Genomic DNA, 18,567 nt, shown 5'->3' on the forward strand with positions numbered 1-18,567 from the left:
AGTTATTTATGAAAGCTACTTAAAAATGCTGACTCAGCATAATTGTGAGTTGTGTATCTTAAAAATTAGTACATTAACCCCACGTTGTTTTTTTCTTTTCTATGAGTTCAGAGTAACATGTCCTGTACACCTGTAGTATTTTAAACGATTTTCCATGGATTTTTTTATTTTGTAGCATACATCCTTAAATCGCAACAATCGTCACGTGTCGCGCGTCCCAATTTTGTTTAAACAATGTATTCAACACGCCTTTGCATGGAACCCATATCGATCACGACACGACGCGGTGCGACAACTACCATGCTTTTAGTACTGATTAGAGCAGGAACGTAGCACATGCGAGTTTCTCAAAGTCAGGTGTGGGCTCCTTTTTTCAAGATTCATTTTACTGATTGTCAATGCCCATATTTATTGATCTTTGTAAAACAACATGTACATCATATACGTGGAAAACATGTAAAATGTAACACCACCTAGACAACTGGAAAATTACATTTTAAAACAAAAATTTGTATACAGCTATTTGCATGTCATTATCTTGAGTATATGCTTTGTAACTTGTTTAATTTAGTTACGCGATAATATTATAATTATAATATTAGACAGATTACTCACACCCCTAGAAATTATGCGAAATTGTGCTATATTTCCCATTTCCGATACTTGTTGTAATGTGAGCAGTTTGATTAGTGGTGAGTTCAAGAACGAATTCGGGAAACATATCTGTTCCCAACATGTGTTCAAGTCATTCAAAAGTATGTATTCACAATAATGAAACTATATGACTGCAATATCGTTTTATTTAAAACGGTACGTGCGCCATCTGTTGGCCATTTTATTCACTTGACGGGCGAGTGTGTAAACGTTTGGAGTCAAGCACGGTTGTTAAATTTGACTATTATTAAAGAGCGCTAGTCGTCGCACCACGCATGCGTGAGATACATGGGTCTCATATCAACAAAGAGACGACTCCAAGCTTTAATTAGGTAAGTTTTAGTTTATTGGAAGGTATCGAAGGAGTGGCCGACGGTAATCATTGTAAGTCGTGCCAGGTAAAACCTCATACTTGTGATTTCCATTTGAAGAGAACATTGGATTATGGAAACATTAATTTTCGTCAACACAAATGTCGCATTTGCCCAGCGCGATGACCACCGCGCTTTGAAACAATGCAATTTGATATCTGGCCAATGTGATATCTGATATAAAATATGGTGTCATTGAACTAATTTTTGACAACTAATTCGACTGTAAATTGAGTGAACCGTTTATTCTCATCACAGCTCGGTAATCGCAGTTCTAAGGGTGATAGCGTGTTGAGTGTGGCATAATGCCATGCCGTTTGTCGGCGTTCTTTGCTTGTAGGATGTTTTCTCTCGAGGTGACTGACTGCCTGATTTAATAATTTATTGTATTACATATTTAACGAAAACCAGTTAAGGGCGTGTTCGAAAGTTACGTAAACAGATAATGTATGTTACACGCGTTGTGCACGAACGCGGCGCGACGACCGCCTATATTAAACTGTTTTAAATATACGGTTTATGGCAAATAAACCTTCCAAGATTTGCACCCTCTAGCGTCGTAGCTTTTTTTTGACGTCAAATTTACGTAACGAATGCAAGCAATGTAATTCATGTCATTGGTTTACCGTAATTGCTGTTATAGTGTCTATTATTAAATTGTGAGTAGTATTTTGACAATTTTTACCAAGCATATATAGAATTTCTTATGAAAACTCTAATGTCCATACCCAGTGACATAGAGGAGTCAGTTTTGTAATTTGTATTGTAGTTATTGGTATACTGCCCTGGCACTGGATTCTTAAACATTTTTAAAAACTTAGCCAAAAGTTAAATCTGAAAGTTATGGCGTTAGCGAGATATACTGATCAAAAGTCTGTTATGCTTCTCAGATTATATAGATGTTGTTGGTCACGTGATATTCCGTATCACATGCTCGTTCCGAGTTGTTTTATAACTCACACAATTACTGATTCGTACTACGTTTCACCCTGTAACTCATACATGTACCATTGGAAATATGTCTCTGTATACATTTGCCCGCAAAGTCTAATAATTTGAAGGACTTTTTGACATATTCGGTAAATAATACCACATTTCCCTGATACAATCGTCAGTGTGCCCGCATTAACATATAATATAATCTAAACAGATTTAATATTCATATATAAATCAAGTTGTTAGGTCACAAGTCAGGCATTACACTAATATGTTTTCTGAGTTTGAGAAAATACACCCCGATATAAGATCTAATATATTTAAGTAATGCACATTGTTTCCACTCCTATATACTAGTACGTTTTGTTGAAGTAAGATAATATCTGTTGTCACGTGTAAGGTTTGATTGAATTACAATTTTACCATATAAAATGAGGTTCTTGTACAAATTCTAAATAGTTACCTCTAACTACTAAATTTGTTTCTCTCACTATAAGCAAGTACATACAAGTGATGTTACAATGGATCGACCCCATCATTTAAACCCCATCGTGTAAAATGTAGCTAATATTGTTAACAAGGTCACAAAGCCATAATAACTTATTTGAGATTGCTTCGAAAAAAATATCACCATCGAATAAACAACTTCAGAGGTTTCTATCTTTCTGATTTGGCTTGTTAAACGTCATTCGTGAAGTCTGCTAGATAATTCATGAATAAATGAGTTGAACAGAGTTCGAGTATGCAACAAGGTCAACGTATACCTTGTTAAAAAATTCTTCTTCAAGAACAAAAAAGAAATGGGTCCCTGGCGCAGAGAAGACGAGGGAAATAGATAAACATCATACAAGATGATTGAATAGACACATATATCTAGTGGAGATTAAATAGTCAGCGATCATCGCAATTTGCTGATTTCACTATAATGCCGGGGATATTACACAGGAATCAATGCATTAAAATATAATGTTAGGTGAGTGAAGACGTAAAAGAGAAAACGAACAAATCACTTTAAGGAGCCTGTCTGTCATTGGCTTCATGTGAAACTGATATTAAAATTTTACTGAATGCACAGTAATCTTAAGAACACCACTAAGTTAAGCTCGTCAATCGTATTATCATCTCTGATGCAAAACAAATAAATCTATTGCATCCTTTCATAACAACATATCGGTTGCCGTGGAGAATACTCACTGGCCAGAATGAGTCTATCTTCATCTTTGCGCGCTTGCACAGATTTGAGCATAGTGTATTAAGTGCATAATGATATTTACAACGTTTCTTGATTGTTACAGCCTACCCAAGTTTCTTCGAGATTTGTTTGCATGGAAATTGAGGATGATATCCGGTGGGTAGTACAATAAGGTCAATTCAATCTCGGGTACTTTCCACGATTCATAGTCAAACATCCTACTGGTCAGCTAGTTGCAACCTTTGATGTAGTCAACCGACCTTCGATGTTGTCATCCACTCCAATAATCATTCAGATTGAGCGTCAAAAGAATTAAACGACATGATGAATTAACCTAAACGTTTTGACATTTTGTTTAAATCTAAATTAATTTAATTAAGGTCATGTTTTTTTTGTGAATTTATGACAATCGCACTGTTCTCATATTTAATATATTTTATGATGTCCGTTTTTGTTTGTTTATTGTTAGTATTTGCTCTTTGTACCTGATCAAAATGCGTGCATATACTCATTGAAGTTGGGAGGTTATCTAAACCTCGTACGTGAGAAGCAATCAAATTATAATAAGACGCCGAATATATTGTCCGATACGAGTCTAACAGTGTCGGTAAACATAAATTCTGGTATTTTCTTAATAATCTAATTTTTGAACAGGAATTGCAAATGAAGGTTCAGCCCAACCACCGCATCAGCACAGTCATTGATGTATATAAATTAGTATATAGTGCATGCACTTTCGTTGAAATATTTTCTGTTTCGTACTCGGTCGAATCTGGGAATCAGATTTAGCTGGCGTACAAGCGGTAATAAATATGACCTATTTAGCTATATTTACTTCATAGGTCACTTGAGGCTAACAAGAACTATTGCCAAAATACATGAGAGATATGATCTATAATTAAGGGTGCACATCATTATCACTTGTCGCACAGGAGGTAACACAATGGATACATTATGTGTAACCTTGTTCGTTGATTTTGTTCTACATTCGTATGAGGCGAGTTCCTTCAAAAGGATATCACCAGGAAGAGACATTTTGAAGACTGAGATTATAATGGCCAATACTTAGTAAAATATCGCAGTCAATATTCATATTCGGAAAAGACAGAACTTGAATTGTATCTCATTGCTCAATTACAAACGATATGGAACGATCTCAAGCATGTGCATATTATGTTGATATAAGTTTTGTATAAATAAGTAAAAAAGTCCTAGGATTGCACTGTAAAATATTTGTAATGTCAGGAACAGAGCTTTCCTGTTAATTCACAGTTAATGGATATTTGTTCTCGTGGACATATACATGATTTATCCGCATCTTCTCAGTAACGTCATTGCCAAATGGCATTATGGTATAAACGTGGGGATCTGTTTAAATCTATTTTTGGATTAGCGTAACAAGGTGAAATGTACATGAATATGCTGCCTTCTTTATATAGTGCTCCAGGCATCAGATGACAAGACATGCATTCTCATGAACAGCATACAATGCATTGAAAGCTATTATACGCTCAGTCGACACACACTCAGAATTAGAATATGCATTGGAAGTTAGGATTTTCCATATGGCTGATGCGGACACTGATTCACAAACACGTTCTCGTCTCACACATGAAGTATTCATTCAACGAGACAGCTCAGTCAAGTGAAAATCAATGACGAGGGGATTGTCTCTGCAAGTAAGTGGGTAGAAAAATAATAATACGAATTCCTATATTTGGATATTACGCAATACTATTTATATATGATTTATACTACCACTTGGTGCAGAATTTACGCTATATGTTAAATTGATGAATATGTAATAACGCCATAGGTCTTGCTGTCCGGCACCTGTTATGTTGCTTTATCTACTCAGAACAAAACACTTGGATAAGTTCTAGTTTTTGCTATATTTCAGTGTAACTCTTGACATATCTCCAACAGAAGCATGTTATGTAATTGAACAATCGTTATAAAAATACTGTAGATATATTTGCATTTTCACAACATTTTTTGTGATCATGAACAACTTCTGAAAAAATCAACACTCACCTGTGTTTTACTACTGTTGATGATGTACGCTAATCAATAAGCGGTGATGAAATGGGATCTTGTAATAAAGTAATTGGTTTCGTGTGTCCATGTTAAATGTGTCATGGGCTGATACACGTACCAGTCATTCAATAGAAACGTGTTGTCGTCGTAGTATTTCATTTGAATTGAATGATTTGAGCTAAAGTTTGCTCTAATTCTCGCGTAGCAAGGTACGTAAACTGCTTAGAATCAGTTAGCAAGTTTGTCCTGGGTGTGCTGCATTACAAGTTGACATACCTGGAGATGGAAACTGCAGTCAATTGGCAGTAGATTCTAGGTATGAACTAAATGTCCATCCATGCTTACTGAATACATTGGTACATACTTGTTATGATTGTATTATGTCGTATTTGAGAAACAAGACGTTCTGTTGATTGTTATACTATATCTAGTACTAGTGTGCGTCAACATGCTAGTACAATAATTACGAGCATATCACGAACATGAAAACCCGCAACACACGATATTTTGGGTATCAGTGTATGGCTATGGCTCAGGACGCTAATCAAAAGCTTTATATCTGAAAATCAACGGTGGCAATTATTGTTCCTGTAAAACCGAAGTTTAGTGTTTCACCTTCAAAAGATTTTTCTTTCATTATCCCAAAATATCTATAAATGTGGGTTGACCTGGTGTACGACTGGAATCAATTATTTCATTGTCGAATATGTCATTCCACACCAAGTAGTATATGCACACTTTGTATGGCCATAAATTGGAATACAGTGCACACCCGAAATCTTATTATTTTGTAAAACTTTATTTAACTATTTATTCAGATTTTATTTTTAATAAAATTACCTACGTGTCGAATACACGTGCATGATACTGTATTTGACATAACATCGATAGCTATGTGAATTGTCACGGTGGGTGTTCTACAGGTAAGTGAACCATTAATGATATAACATCAAATCTTGAATAAACCACTTTTAGTTGATTACTTGGACTATTAAGTAATTCTCTCAGCGTATATTACGTATGTGTTGATTTAGTTGGTTAATTGCGGGTAGTGATCAAACTAATAACCTGCCTGCCATGGTACCGAGTCTTACGTTCTGGCATAGGAATGCATATAACAATTAATTGTGAAACATTTAGGTTTTAATTTTTTTGTCATTGCAGTTTTGCATTTATGTGGTACGGAGCATGGTAATTTTTTATATTCACTCAGTTCCACTGAGTTGATCGTTAATGACTTACAGAGTGTGTATAATATGCACTTATTCCGTTATTACATGCTGAGCCTCTTTCAAATAAATTAAAGTCTGACTCACTGTTTGCCAAGTTTTTTGTAGATATTCAATATTCCCCGTCTGTATTTTTCTGGTTTTCCATTTTGACACACATTTCTGTATTGTAGTAAGTGAGTCTGAAGCAGGTGTTTTATACAGGGAGAGCTCTTCTAATCGGCATCGTGGAAATAATATTCAGCCATCATTGATATTTGACATTTTCCAAGCGATTAATAAAAAATAATAACTATTAGGCAAAAATCAATGTTGTGCTAACAACAAGGATTACTATATTTGGATCACTAACTTAAAATAAACATAACAACAAGCATTTAAATTGAGACCATTATTGCTTTAAGCTAAAATTGTCATTTTGGATTAGCGCCAAGATCGTTGACTACGAAGACTTTTCGGCCAGCCATGAATAGCTCGGTTCTATATTCTCGCTAGAAAACATTACATATAGTGACAGCCACCAACTGACATCCGCTTTCATAAAAAAAATTGGCGATTATATAAAAAATTACAAAAATTACAATCTTTTTACTTCCTGGCTTTGTAATCTTTATAATCATCAAAACCTTTTCAATAAAATTTAGTCGAACTTGAATGTATAAAAATAAATGTATGTATTTTGCATTGTGTTTCTAAGTACTGTGCGATATGTGATATATTCTTGTTGATGTATGTTGTGCCGGTTTACGAGAATGGCTATGCTTATATGCTGCTAAACAGTTTAGATTGATGTTATCATGCTGGAAATTAGGATCTTTGAGCTTGCCCTTGATGTAAAGAATGCTGGATGGTGCAACTATCTATCATTACGTTTTTTCTGTTCGTGTGTATTGCATGCTTACACTGGCCAATCCGTGTCAAATATATATGGCTCTCGTCATCATCTCTCACCATCCCTCGATTTTTGTGTAAATATATTCTCTGAAAGGAGAGCCAGCCGTTTTATTTCGCGCATTGTATTCTGGGAATGGTCCACGTAAAAGACATCTGTATCAAGAATAATCAGGCTCATGCATATTAAATGTCGTACATAATAATGTATAATAATAATAATGACCCGCACAGTGGCTCAACCGACTCACTGTATTTTCACAATCCCTTGCCAACAAAACAATGTGCAAGTGGTATTCTGGAAGACTGGATGTGTTGGGGCAGGCAGTTCGAAAGTCACGTGATCACGATGTAGAGACTCCATTACCAAGAAATTAAATAGGCTTATAATTTAGCGTCACACAAACATTTTTTATTAGAAGCTTGCAGAGCCGAGATTGTAATTCAACTTCGAATAGAATGACAATCAAAAGAGTCTGAGTTGTTGCCACATCGAACTCCGGCATTCAGACACTAACTGCGCCATCAACCGTCAGACAAAGAGGGAATCTATGCGAGAGGATAGTGCCGAGCAATATGTCATATGGTGTCATTGTACTGAACGCCTATTCACAGTCAGTATTCCAACACGGGATCACAAATTTACGGTCGTCACTTACCAAGTGGCGTTCGTTGGCGGGTAAAATTGAAAACTGATAACAAAAATAAAGACCAGTGACATCTAAAATGAAACGCCCCAAACTTTCATCTAACGTGAATGTGAATTCTTGACAGAAAGAGAGATTTACTAAAGTTTAACGGCGACCTGAGGGGCCAGGTTGTTTCTTTTTTTGATGGAAAGTCCTCAAAGAAATACAAAATCCCAACTTTAACGTGCATGGTTGATTAAGAACGAGATATACCAACAATTATCATAGTCTTGCCTGGCACGAAATATATCTAGCAAAATTTGATCGTATTTTAATTTCATGTTTGTTTAGTTTAGTAGTTTGAGTAAATGATAATTAATAACATGCCAGTTTACGACGCGTCGGGACACTGCAGATGTGAAGCATGACAACTCAGAGAAATATAGTAAGTGTATGGCTTGGCGTCCGTACACGAGGCAGAAAACGTACAGTGCAATGTCTTCCAGTCAGACGCAGGCTTTTTTGAAAGATGTTTACAGTGTGACGTGAGAGGCGTTCACTCTAGTTCTAGTGTCAAGAACTATGCGAAACATACTTAATTGGCATGTAGTGCTAATTACTATAAGCTCAGTCTTTAAGTGACACTCATAGTGTATAAGTGTTAATTCGTGTAACTACCATCACAGTGCCGCTTTTGATGTCACCATTTCCGATTTTGTTTTGTTTTGTTTAGCTGCTCTATTCATTCATCATTGTCAATTCTGAATAAAAATTATGACCCGACCAAAGATAATCCGTGGAATTGAATATTCAATAAGTGTTAGTAACATCATGTGCCATTAAACACCACAGTCGCCACGCCACGCCGTGTTTATGATGGGTCCCATACGACTTACGCAGCGCTTGTACATTGTTTGCTTAAACGAAATTCGAACACGTGCTACACGGCGACTCGGTGATTTCAGTATAATCAAGTAACACGACTTCATTAGTCTCATTAGTTTGTGTGTGTACTTTTTAACGGGCTTAATTAATCACAGATGGGGTTATGATTGTTTGCAATTTAATACGAACTTATTAGTACATGTAGTTTACTTTTTATCATTATTTGTAAGGCAACTACAATTCACCTTCAAACATCTATACTGGAATTAAACACGATTCGATTGTGACGCGAACCAATCAGTTGCATGGGGAGTATATATTTGCTGTTGTGTATTATTGCTATTAAATTTACTGAACTCATCGTCGCGTTTAATGTTGAAAATAAGATACTATACATTGAAACTTTATTAGTCCCCGTTCGGACGCAGTCCGAAAACGGGGACTTATGTTTTGACCTCCGTGTGTCCATGCGTGCGTGCGTGTGCGTGCGTCCGGACCTGTATCTTAGAAATGCCTGGACCAATCACAATCAAACTTCACACATACATTACATATGAAATTATACATATGCACGTCAATTTGTTTCACGATCTGATTCAAGATGGCCGAATGGCGGCCATTTTTGTGCTAAAAAATCCTAAAAATCATGCATTTCTCGGCTGTTTACAGATGGATTTTGTTCAAATTTGGTATATAAATTAGACATTTTGTTTTTCAGATAAGATTATTTTGTTTTAATGAATGTGGTTCTCGTGCCATATCTCCGACTTGTTTTGACTTTTTATATTCGAATTTTAAATATTCATTATACATCATGTCATAGATAAACAGATATATTGGTTTGACGATCCTATTCAAAATGGCCGAATGGTGGTCATTTCTGTGCTAAAAATCATCAAATATCAAGCATTTCTGGCATTTATGGATGGATTTCGTTCAAAATTGGTACATACATTAGACATAACGAGTTCCTGATGCACATCATTTATTTTTCAGATCGGATTCAAAATGGCTGTCTGGTGGCCATTTTGTTTTAATGAATGGGCTTCTAGAGCCATATATCTTAAATGCTTGACTGAGTATATTCATATTTTATATATTCATTACACATCATGAAATATATATATATATATATATATACATGTATTCAAAATGGCTGATTTTGAATGTTGTTCCAGAGCAATATATGTCAATATGGACAAGTACTTGTTTGACGATCAGATACAAATGTCAATCATTTTAATATTAAAAAATCATATTCCTGACATGGTTATATTCCAGCTATATTACTATAAACAAAACTGTATATCTTAAATTTGATAACTAACGAGGACTGTGCCATGCATGGCTTGTTTTTTTGAAAGTTCTGCTTCAACAATACTGTTATTGTCACCGTCATATTGTTTCGAACACCAAAACAGCAACGTTGCCAGAAAACGTTGAACTAAAATAGTGGGGGATTTGGATAAGTTGCATATAACAAAAGATCGCGACATGATTTCCTTACAATACATTTAATTCAATCCTGAACATTTTATATAATAAATAGCAAAGTTATTCAAATAAGCTCTATGTGCTGACAATGTATGAACTGTCGGGACACAGTCGAATGATGCCGTGTCGGAACAATATGGCGGTGACAGTAATGTTAAACATTTGAATGCTAAAGTCAACATGCACAATTGTTTTCAATACTTTTGACTTCATTATTTATGGGGAACTTAGCCAAAAGGAATTATGTGTATTTGGTCCGAATTATCAATGAAACTGCAAAATACTAAACATTTCCAACTTGTGCGTGGTATTGAGCTGCGCGAGCAGAATTCAAATTATGTACAACTGAAAATATATGCAATGCATTATGTAAAACAATTTTAATTTGAAAATTTATGCAGTTTTTCCATTTTTCTCGAAAAATATTATTGTTTGATTTCAATATGCAGTCGCCTTTTTATTAACTACATGACGCCACCGTATCCTTGTTCGAACGCTCGGCTCGCCATACAGCTTTTTATATTAAATAAGAACACCGAATCACTTCAAATCATTGTTCGTCTTCTCTCGTAAATCACGGAGCTGCTCATTTTGTAGATTAAAATCGAAAAATCAATCTGAGGCATATTAGTTTGCGAGTCATACCACCAAGAATGAGTCTTATTTATTAGTGTGTCCGAATTCGATCACGTTCGTTTTTTAGTGATATCACATTCTTCACATCATTCCAGCGAGCAATGATAAACAATCCAGTAAAAAGACATTTTGGGATAGAAACACAAAAGTTGTCCTTAATATTTAAAGGGAGGTGGTCGTCGATCCGCGTCCTGTTCGACATGGGACTCATAGCGACGTACACAACGCGTGCAACATACATTGTTTATTTACATGAAATTCGAACACGCGCTGCTCGACGACTACTGCCCTTTAAACGCATCGATGGGTCGCCGTTCCACACAATTACGTCATGTGAATTATAAAGAAACGACCAATCAGATTATTACCGGGTTATTTATTAAAGTTTGGATATATCGAAATAATTACAGGCAAACAAATATTCACATAAAACACCCAAAACTTGATTCGTACATGTGCATGCACAAGGTGTAACGGCTCGCCACTGCAAGGGATCCGGTATATTACAGTATATTATATTGCTTCACTGCATGTAACTGCCATGATATTACGGGACTAACAAGATTACGTAATCATTTGAAAATAGTCATAACATAATAGTATTTAATCTCAGACTACAGTGAGGTGAGTAAACTGCGCTGAAGACTTAAAATCATGTACATTGGAATTCTTTAAATACATGACTGGATACAATATAACACCAATGGTTCATTTGACACTGTGTATTTCTGTACTAATGACGTATTTCTTAACAACCTTCATATTGAATTTATATATAACTTGAATTGGTTAATGGTTATGTGTTCAACATGAACATTGTGTTTCAATTCCATCTTTATATCCTAGTTCTAAATTGTTACCCCTAATTTCGCGTTTTTTCCACGTTGCGTACCTTGCCCCTACTGCCAAATAAATCAAATAATTAAAAACAGTAGTAATGTTAATCCTAAAGGAATCAATAGAATGGGCGTGCTCGCAGAATATATTATTATATAAATTATAACTTTTAATCGTGACAGATTGCAATCTGTCCGTCTTTAAATCTCCCTCCTCCGTATCCTCAAATACAAGTAATATAATTTGTCATTATGGCGAGAAACGAACTATATTGTATAATAACATATTTAATATCAGATGGACAATATATCTTGGCGATGGATATGTGTGCACAAGTGAATGTAAAATGACAATACATATATTAAATGTTCAAATATACATAACTCCGTGGAATTGTTTGAAATGAAAAACCATTCGGTCGACACATATGCAAAGTCAGCAAAGGTATTTAAAAATCTTTTCATTTTTTTGTTGGATACATAGTATTTATCTACCAAAGTATACAAAACCGGTTGTCATCGTCACTTGGATATGAATGGCAGCACATCTTTACCGAGGTGCATGTCGGTATCATGTTTCTTCAATAAATTGATTCATAGGACCATAAAGGGTGCACAGCAACAGCTCATATAAGTATAATGGGAATATTATTGCACAGTGTGAAACTTATATGTAATTAATATTTAGACCATATTTAGATAATTATTCACAACTCGTTTGTTCTTGAGAGCGTAGATTGCTTGCTAAATTGAAAATAAAAACAAATTAAAGTTTATTGTCCGACAAAATGTTGCTTTCGAAATTGTATGCGATGCATTCTATAAAGAAACAATTATATCTTGCCTATCTATATATAGTTGCTAATATGACTCACATTTCCTCTGTGTTCTGTGTTGAGTATTTTTAATATGAGGGATCTCATCGAACTACCATCGTCTATATCCACTGCTGTATACATGCGTGATTTGGGGTGTGTAGTTGTGTTGTTGCTGAAGTTGAAATTGTTATGTAGGAGTGACAGGGACGGGTACATACACGTTTTTGTAAATTTCGATCTAAGGCCTTGCAATATCTATGTTGCGACCGGCATGCTTGGCACATGTATACGTCACAGAAGCGATGGATGGCGCGACTCACTTTTTTCAGTAATGACGCAACGCATCTATCGCGCCTGACCTCGTCACTTAGCGCAGTTCACTTTTTATGACATCTAGGATGTACGAGAACTCATGTTATGCCTTACAAAACAGTTATCGAATTATGTTAACTTATAGCACACTTGTGTGCATGGCTTCATTCATGTTGTCTTCATTTCTTGAAAAATGACAGAAAAAACTGTTCAGTGACACTTATCACTGAAACCAGTGTGCTCACGATCCAATAAAAATACTTGCTGGACTGTCCAGTTACTGTCCATTGGCGTCATGAAAAAAACGTAAACCTTAGTTTTATTATAAGTATTTAATTACACCAAACGTGGAAATAACTCATCGCATTTTATTGGTAGTGATCATCCCGTCACGACCAATAAACTCCCTAGAGCAATTTCCCCTGGAAGTTATTAAAAATATAAATCTTAATTCTGTTATCATTCATAAATTAAATATGAAAACATTGCGATATTAGCTCAAAGCAACGGGAATGTCGTGAACAAAAGCATCTTAAGTTTGCTTCTCAATTGGCGCTTAAAAAATACCTGTCGTCTGCGCTTTCATAGGACGTCTTTATCTAACGAAAGAGTAATTAGGAAAAGTGTTTCCTCCTTAAAAATAGAATAACAAAAAATGTGATTGTTACTTTATCATCTTTTTTTAGTTATTTTGGACACTTATGGAGTATATTTTTGATAATTTAAAATGATTAGGAATAATTTGTTGAATTTTATCAAAGTGGGTCACAATTGTATCTTTTGTTCAACCTAATTAGCTCATAAACAACCAGGAACGTGTCAGAACCGCATCATCTACCGTGTGTCTGATTCTTGTTCAATTCAACTCATCAATTGTCAGACATGTTAAGTCGAACGTAGACTTTGCCCCGACGTTCGAAGATCAGACCTAAACTCAAGGTATGTCTGCAACAGGCATTTGAATTCAGATGGTCAATATGATTTCTTCTTCACGAAAAGTTTCTCATTACGATGCAAGCTGTCTAGTCTGCACGTACAAAGTTACGACAACCGTTTCAATCAAAGGATATTAGGCCATTTTGTTCCAATATACCTCAGCCGATTGTGGATGGCGTAGTTATCTCGACTGTTTCTAACACTGTGTCAAATTATGTAGTACGCCATGCTTCAATATTGTGATTTCACACACACAAACAATGATAGAGTTCTTCGTGCATTAATTCACACAAAAATATTTATAATTTCAAGTTGTATCAATGCGCGAATGTTCTTAACACTGTTTTACTTAATATGATACCAGGATAGACGAGTATTGGATTTGTTAGTGTAATTTCATCAAAAACAGACACGATTTGAATTTACGAACTGACACATTAGAATGCCACTGAAAAAAACTATCCATGTATCCGGTTAGGGTGTGAGCAGACCAACTTGTGTGGGCTTAGATTGTCATTGTGGTCTAACATTTCACGAACACTTCACGATTTAACAAACGTTTTATTCTCGATGCAGTGGGTCAATAATTTCACATTTTCATCAATGTTTTCGGAAAGTTATTCGTCGAGTGAGTTTTCAAGGTATTTTCTCATTTGTCAGTGCGCCATCACGGTGAAAGTGAGAAATGTCTGAGTAGACACAATTATCGCATTGAAACTAAGATACCAAACTGAGTTTAAAAATGAGTAAAAAGTATGAGGATGATGTTTTCTATTAATTTATGAGGGAAAAAATAACACCCTCCCGAAAAAGAGGGAGAATTAGATATACATTACTGCCCTTGACGCAGTCGTGCATAATATGTGCTCATTGAAGTGAGTTCAATTACGTCATTAAACCGTTACAGCAATCTAACGCATTACAGCGTAACTAGATATAAATTAGAACACACTATATATGTTTATGAACTTCGTAAGAATTGTTTTCCGAAATTGAAATATAACATATTATTCTCGCGTATGAATCGAAAACAAATGGAGAGATAATTAATTACAGTTAAAAGAGATTGTAAATACACAAACATGTTGAAAATATTCCAAAGTTCACCAAATAAATCAACTGCAAACATAAGATCAGTTTATGGTGGAATACACATGTACGAGTTATTACTGACCAAGATTCGTTTAAATTGCGCCAGAATTCATCTGCTGTTACGTCATGCAAAGTGAGAATAGTAAATCTGAAGCTCGGTTCAGAAAACTCAAACTACTAGGTCGAAATGCATTTGTTTCCCTGTTGTGGCTATAGTCGTTCAATCCTTGAATTACTCTTACGTGAGTCACAATGGTATTTCGGAAGTAAGGAGGTAAGAACGAGTAGAGGCGCGCGAGTAAAAATCAGTGGGCTGGCAGCGCTGACTGGCACGCCCTAAGTTACCTGAAAAACATATTCTAGGCAATACTGTCGTCATTATTTACATCTCTGGTGTCTCACGTTAGATTCTCAGCACTTGTCTCCCATTCCCCGTCGACTTTGCTGGGCACTGTGATTAATGTTGTACGTGAATATATGTTATCTGGCGATGTTCAACACACATGAACTGGGTAAAGTCAGGTCTTGCTCTAGGTGTACTGGGAGACTTAAATATGGGGAATTGATAATATGATGATTTATTTCCGGTCATACCTGCTCTCCGATTCCCGCCGTCGTTACCTTCGGTACATATACATATAGTGTCATCATAGTCTCTAGCGTTTTCTGAGTCAAGCATGAACGAACACACAAATACTGATGTAAAAACAAATTAAAACACAGGCTCGGTCACGAATAGTATACAATAGCAGTAACTGCAATCAGAGTATGTCGATAATTCTTTCGGATGCTTGTTTAAACTGATTACGTTTTCAAAATATTCAGATAGTTCGGCGCGTAAAGGGGGAAGGTCATTTTTCAGAATAACGCAATGGAGCCTGCAGTCTGCGCAGTTCGGTCAGACAGGTCATGTGACCGTAAAGCTTGAAATTCTTCGTGTCAGCGTGGTGCTGTACAATGTACGTGGCGACAGATCTTCTATTAAGAAGCTGATGTTATTATGTTATCTTTTGAAACCGTCGAGCAGCTGCAAGTAGGCTTAGTATTATTCCAAATTAGTGATTAAAACACTCGCGATAGAGCCAGATTAAATATGACGTCATTTTTCCCCGTAAAATAGACGCAAGCCAACGTTAAAAAAGTAGCTCAGCCTAGTGTCGCAACGTTTGGCAAGAACGCCCAAGAACTTCAACATTCTGAATTGTGCGGTCTTGCTTCAAGAAGGAGACTCCGTGCCAAATGGGTTGCTGAGTGTAAAATGTTTCGATCAGCTCATATCTACAATGAAGCAGGGGTGAGTTGCATGACACAATTGGGCTGTCAAGATTTACATCTCATTTGCATAAATTAATATTCTTGAGAGATGAACAACTTTTCAGTGAAATGTGCGAAAACACTTTCCTATAGCCAACATGATAGTTGTACATTGGCTTATTATATCCTTTCGTTATTGATCAGTCTTCAGGAAACTGTTGAAAGTAACCATAGATTTTGTCGTCACCGTGACCGTAACAAGTTCAGATATTCATGGAGAATGCGGAAGCACTTTTATATTTCACTTTAGTACACTTGATCAAAGTGTTTTCTGTAACTATAATCAAGTTACCTAATTAGTATATATTCCGAAAAAAACATTGTTGGTGTGCATGCTCAGTTTGTTATATTCGTAATATATCTGCGGTCCATCCACTGACTACGAAAATGTTCAAGTTTTGAACAAACTCCCGACACTCCTTGGACGATATGCGTCAAATCGATGTTGAAATGACATCAACCGACAGCGTCAATGGAATTGACATGAACAGTAAATGTATTTCATAGTTTCAAGTCATATAAATAACTTGTTTTTTTACGCGTCTAAGTTGCTTTTCGTTGGCACTAACGAAACACAACGTGTCCATGGAATGAACATATCTAAACGATATGCTTCCTAGAATTAAAATGTAATGATACCGGATAAAGACGTCTCTCTAACTAAACGCTATGACAGAGCACACTTTACACATCAAACCTAAATTTTGAAGTTCTCCATTGTTTTAATTCTGGAAACTGTCACGCATTTGAAATGTCTTTTAAAACTGATTTAACCAATACTTTGTAGTAGACAAGATAGTTGCATGTTTTTTCAACTGTGACACATAAAATAATTAAACATAAATAACAATTAATAAATGTGTAGAAACCATATCCACTTCGCTATCAATAAGGTGCCTATAGTTAGACAGCTTGCAGCCAGAAACATAAACAAATTAAAACAAAATCTTCAAAACAATTTTCCCAGTAAAAATGGAAAGTCCAACAATATAACCATAATTTATTATTTCATCAAATAACGCGAGATAGTGCGAGGTGTACAGGGAATATTATTAGTTGGGTCGTAGTTCTTTTTTTTTCTTGGTAAACTAATCTCCACTTAGTTTTTTTCTGTGTTTATTCTCTATATTTCTGTAATTATGAACCAAACACAAATTGAGATAGCTGAAAATTGTGCTAAATCAAAATATCAGCTTCCTACTAAATATTCAATGACTGAGGGTGCTCAGTTGTGTAAGAATATAAACGCATTGTCCACAAGTACTACGAAGCGTTCATACAAAGGAACACTACCGAACCTAGTCTGTTGCGATTCCTATGAAAAATTCTTGAAAAATAAATATAAATTGCGTAAACGAGGGGTGAACGCGAAACTTATGTGACTGCGAAATCCCAACAGACTTGCTATCAGTGTATGCGCCCTCACATTACCGGCTAGATTCGAACTTGTAGTGATTGACATGTCTAATATGTTTCAACCAATCAGAAGACAGGCTAATTAACATATCAACTGAGACTCCGGAAACCATACACACTTTCTTGGATAAACTTAGATCCCGAAAACTTTACCTACTTTCCTATAACCGAATCGGACATGCCATTTTATTTTGGATTGAATTTAAAAAAACGTGCAATGTTATCAGGAGATGTCCGGTTTATTGTTATGATCCGTGGCTCGACTGCTCCACCCACCGTATGACTTTTATGCGATGTAATGTGAGGCGCTAACACTGATGGCAAGTCTGTTGGGATTTCGCGGTCACATGACTTTTGCGTTCACCCCTCGTTTACGCAATTTATATTAATTCTTCAAGAATTTTTCATAGGAATCGCAACAGACTGCAAGCAAGTCTATACCGAACCCAACATCGCAATTTGACCTTTATTTAAACAATTTCACATTTTCTGTGAAAAATTCAAAATAATGAGAAATACTACTATAAAGTTGCTTATTGTATATTCATAAATGTCGTAGACGAAAGTATGAGCTATTAAAAATGCTGTAACTCATCCAGACATAGGCCGATTTGAACAGAAACAACGATCGAAAGATCAAAACACTCAGATTCTATTTCCTGTTAGATCGCAAAGTACTAGTATTCGCATGTGCGTTTGGCACTAGAATGACATTACAAAAACACATGAAGCTAGGTAAATGTCTGCCGAGGCACGCATTCTACGAGCGCAGACCCCAATTCACCGTGACAACTACAACAATAGGCGTTGCTAGTCTGTCTATAATAGTATGAGAATAAAAATACAATTTTTTGTCATCAACACAAACTGATCACAAAGATCACCACAT

The sequence above is a fragment of the Saccoglossus kowalevskii genome, chromosome 19, assembly GCF_978046115.1.
Source record: "Saccoglossus kowalevskii chromosome 19, keSacKowa6.1, whole genome shotgun sequence".
Taxonomy (NCBI): domain Eukaryota; kingdom Metazoa; phylum Hemichordata; class Enteropneusta; family Harrimaniidae; genus Saccoglossus; species Saccoglossus kowalevskii.